General features: G+C 52.8%; 1 non-coding gene across 1 annotated transcript in view; it reads left to right on the top strand.

Annotated features, from left to right (window-relative positions):
* The first annotated feature begins 3,829 nt into the window (after nucleotides 1-3,829).
* The window catches only part of LOC126435746 (small subunit ribosomal RNA), a 1,909-nt gene continuing 738 nt past the window's right edge, over nucleotides 3,830-5,000 (top strand). The window contains exon 1 of the ribosomal RNA XR_007580170.1: nucleotides 3,830-5,000. This exon is cut by the window's right edge and continues 738 nt beyond it. This is a non-coding gene — a ribosomal RNA (small subunit ribosomal RNA).

Raw genomic sequence — 5,000 nt, 5'->3', positions numbered from 1 at the left:
TAATCACTAGCCATACACTGGGGGAAACGGCCGACAGGGGCAGCAACATAGTGGAGCCGCAGTGTCACTAATGTACAGAGATAGAACAGTTTCGACTGGAACCAGAGTAACCGTATACACGGCACTGATTAGTAATAAATGCAGAGCCATCAGAATACAGATAATATATACAACCGTCCCTATACATGCTGAAAGACTCTGCACACAATGAGAACCACACGTCAGCCAGACACTATCACACACTACTCTCTGCCTCTAACAGGCACACACACAATATCTAACCACCAGCATGGAAGAACATCCGGTGCATCCTCTCCGCCACATTACACAATCCACACTATCATAACCAGACCGGGAGGTCCACCCAGAAAACAGAATATCCCACCCTTCCGACATCCGCCATTGCTCAGCTAAGCCACGAACACCCACACATGTCCTACACAGGGGTGCACCCAACATCACCATACTGCCTCCTGTCACAGTACACAAACAATGGCAGGAATGAAAGACACAGATCTGCCACAACCTTGGAATCGGAGCGCCGCCTGTCATGAGCCACAAGTGCATCCTGACGTGACAAATCGGATGATCCCGCAGGCATGCACTTACGATAATCACTATCAACGAACCTGCCGCCGCCCCCCCCCCAAATACACCTTTCCCTACAACAATGTGTACCTTAACCTAAGCTATATCGTACCTTAACCTAACCGACATTGCGCCTTAACCTAACCTACGTTGTACCTTAACCTAACCTATGTTGTACCTTAACCTAACCTATGTTGTACCTTAACCTAACCTACGTTGTGCCTTAACCTAACCTACGTTGTGCCTTAACCTAACCTACGTTGTGCCTTAACCTAACCTACGTTGTACCTTAACCTAACCTACGTTGTGCCTTAACCTAACCTACGTTGTGCCTTAACCTAACCTACGTTGTGCCTTAACCTAACCTACGTTGTGCCTTAACCTAACCTACGTTGTGCCTTAACCTAACCTACGTTGTGCCTTAACCTAACCTACGTTGTGCCTTAACCTAACCTACGTTGTGCCTTAACCTAACCTACGTTGTGCCTTAACCTAACCTACGTTGTGCCTTAACCTAACCTACGTTGTGCCTTAACCTAACCTACGTTGTGCCTTAACCTAACCTACGTTGTGCCTTAACCTAACCTACGTTGTGCCTTAACCTAACCTACGTTGTGCCTTAACCTAACCTACGTTGTGCCTTAACCTAACCTACGTTGTGCCTTAACCTAACCTACGTTGTGCCTTAACCTAACCTACGTTGTGCCTTAACCTAACCTACGTTGTGCCTTAACCTAACCTACGTTGTGCCTTAACCTAACCTACGTTGTGCCTTAACCTAACCTACGTTGTGCCTTAACCTAACCTACGTTGTGCCTTAACCTAACCTACGTTGTGCCTTAACCTAACCTACGTTGTGCCTTAACCTAACCTACGTTGTGCCTTAACCTAACCTACGTTGTGCCTTAACCTAACTTACGTTGTGCCTTAACCTAACTTACGTTGTGCCTTAACCTAACTTACGTTGTGCCTTAACCTAACCCATGTTGTGCCTTAACCTAACCCATGTTGTGCCTTAACCTAACCCATGTTGTGCCTTAACCTAACCCATGTTGTGCCTTAACGTAACCCATGTTGTGCCTTAACGTAACCCATGTTGTGCCTTAACGTAACCCATGTTGTGCCTTAACGTAACCCATGTTGTGCCTTAACGTAACCCATGTTGTGCCTTAACGTAACCCATGTTGTGCCTTAACGTAACCCATGTTGTGCCTTAACGTAACCCATGTTGTGCCTTAACGTAACCCATGTTGTGCCTTAACGTAACCCAATTTGTGCCTTAACGTAACCCAATTTGTGCCTTAACGTAACCCAATTTGTGCCTTAACGTAACCTAATTTGTGCCTTAACGTAACCTAATTTGTGCCTTAACGTAACCCATATTGCGCCTCAACCTAACCTATATTGCGCCTTAACCTGACGCACGTTGTCGCTGAACCTGCTCTGTAATTGTTATGCAACTCGTTAAATTAGTGTAGTGTTGCCTAACCGCAACCCTCGCAATATAGTTCGCTATTCGCACTGCCCGGTCCCCTGTGTATCGCGTCATGTTAAACACCTTGCAAGTGTTGCTGACTTTCCACATGCTCCTGCTATACACTGTAATGTGGATAGCAGCAGGACGTACATGCCCCCCCCCTTCCCCCCTGCCTTCGCAAGCTGGTCGTTGAGAAGTTTGCATGTTCAATGCCCTTCGCATGCCGGCGTACTCAGCCTACGTTGTGGTACGGCCTGTCACCTGTCCGCGGATGTACGCAAAACCCACAAACTGTGCTGCACATTGGTCCGTATGTACTGAATGATACATCGTGGCACATGTGTGACCGTACGACGACTGCGCCTAGCAACGGCGGACCATACAGTCCAAATATTGTGGACGCAGCTACGTGTCGTCTCCCTTTAGGAGCTGGATTGCAGTGTGGTACGCCATTCAGACGTGTGGGAGGAACGGACGCCCTGGATGGCGATCAGCATGAGCAGTCTGTTGATGTAGTGGAGCGTGTATTCGGACGTAGTCGTCTCTTCTCACACACTGTGATAGCATGTTGCACCGCGTTCCACATCTGCGACATGCTGCAGAGGCCGGCTGACAGTCGTTCGCGCAATGGACACCGCATACGTACGGGGGCTACCTTCCACGTGTTCTCTAGGCGTGCACATGTTGTTGCGTCTATGTGGGCAGACGTAGTGTGTTGTGACACCTGACACAGGCATGCAATACTCGTTGCAAATGGCGATGGACGTCTACGTTTGCTGGTGACGTTACGCAAATGAACAACTGGTAACCCGTTGTGGTGCGGTTGTTCTCGCTAGAGGTGAATCAGTGTTGGCGACGATCGGTCGAGCTATTAACCGGTTGTTTCATGGATACCCACCATGCCCACGAACGTGAAAGGGGACCCACCATGCCCACGAACGTGAAAGGGGATCTGGGTGTGAGGCGATACGCGGCGGTGGCTGGGTGGGACCGTCCCCGGCCGGTGAGGGGGGGCCGCCCGGCGTGCTGGCAGCGCGGTGCGTGGGCGCACGCGCTACAGCCGGCTGGTGGGGGCGGCCAGTGGCAGGCGCGCCGGCCGACGGACGCGGCAGGCGGCGCAGCTGCGCGCCGGCGCCCCCTGCTCGCGGCGCCTTGCGGCCAAAGTAGGTCCTCGCGGGCCCGGTGCGAAGCGCGGTGGCCATCTGCAGTGTGCTGGTCCGATTGAGGACTGTGTGCGCTGAGGATGCGCCGCCGCCCGGCGCTCGGCGCCGCGACGCCGTCTGCTGCTCGGTCGCCCCAGCGGTTCTCGCAGGTGGTTTGTATCGCAGCTGTGCGGACGTGTTGGCGCGTGCGCTGTGCTGGGAGAGTTCGCTTCGGCACCCAAGTGGGGCTTTTGTCCTTCTGTGGCGCTGGCGTTGGAGCTGCCGGTCACCGTAGGTGGCGCGTGTTGTCTCCCGCCGGCAATGCCACGACAGCACGCTCCCGGGCCTCTGTCGGCAGCGGCAAGCTCAGTTGGGAGCACGGGTGGTCGCACCTAAAGCGTCTACTCGCCTAACTCCGGGCGATTGCGCCTCTCTCGAACCCGACCAAGTACTTAGGACGGCGCTGCGCGCCGCCGGGACCTGAGAGGGTTTCGAGGTGTGTTGTGCAGGGGAGCTCAGCCTCCTCCTGTTTGCAGAATAATTGAGCGGACGCTTGCGTGTTCGCGCGGGCCCCCGGGACACACTCCCGGGCGGCCGGCTGCTCAGCTCTAGTTGACGCAGCTCCCTGGTTGATCCTGCCAGTAGTCATATGCTTGTCTCAAAGATTAAGCCATGCATGTCTCAGTACAAGCCGCATTAAGGTGAAACCGCGAATGGCTCATTAAATCAGTTATGGTTCCTTAGATCGTACCCACGTTACTTGGATAACTGTGGTAATTCTAGAGCTAATACATGCAAACAGAGTCCCGACCAGAGATGGAAGGGACGCTTTTATTAGATCAAAACCAATCGGTCGGCTCGTCCGGTCCGTTTGCCTTGGTGACTCTGAATAACTTTGGGCTGATCGCACGGTCCTCGTACCGGCGACGCATCTTTCAAATGTCTGCCTTATCAACTGTCGATGGTAGGTTCTGCGCCTACCATGGTTGTAACGGGTAACGGGGAATCAGGGTTCGATTCCGGAGAGGGAGCCTGAGAAACGGCTACCACATCCAAGGAAGGCAGCAGGCGCGCAAATTACCCACTCCCGGCACGGGGAGGTAGTGACGAAAAATAACGATACGGGACTCATCCGAGGCCCCGTAATCGGAATGAGTACACTTTAAATCCTTTAACGAGTATCTATTGGAGGGCAAGTCTGGTGCCAGCAGCCGCGGTAATTCCAGCTCCAATAGCGTATATTAAAGTTGTTGCGGTTAAAAAGCTCGTAGTTGGATTTGTGTCCCACGCTGTTGGTTCACCGCCCGTCGGTGTTTAACTGGCATGTATCGTGGGACGTCCTGCCGGTGGGGCGAGCCGAAGGCGTGCGACCGCCTCGTGCGTGCTCGTGCGTCCCGAGGCGGACCCCGTTGAAATCCTACCAGGGTGCTCTTTATTGAGTGTCTCGGTGGGCCGGCACGTTTACTTTGAACAAATTAGAGTGCTTAAAGCAGGCAAGCCCGCCTGAATACTGTGTGCATGGAATAATGGAATAGGACCTCGGTTCTATTTTGTTGGTTTTCGGAACCCGAGGTAATGATTAATAGGGACAGGCGGGGGCATTCGTATTGCGACGTTAGAGGTGAAATTCTTGGATCGTCGCAAGACGAACAGAAGCGAAAGCATTTGCCAAGTATGTTTTCATTAATCAAGAACGAAAGTTAGAGGTTCGAAGGCGATCAGATACCGCCCTAGTTCTAACCATAAACGATGCCAGCCAGCGATCCGCCGCAGTTCCTCCGATGACTCGGCGG

This window comes from Schistocerca serialis, unplaced genomic scaffold (assembly GCF_023864345.2).
Source record: "Schistocerca serialis cubense isolate TAMUIC-IGC-003099 unplaced genomic scaffold, iqSchSeri2.2 HiC_scaffold_1217, whole genome shotgun sequence".
In the NCBI taxonomy this organism is placed as follows: Eukaryota; Metazoa; Arthropoda; class Insecta; order Orthoptera; family Acrididae; genus Schistocerca; species Schistocerca serialis.
Note: the sequence above shows the minus strand (reverse complement) of the source record. Positions and strands in the feature narration are given on the sequence as shown.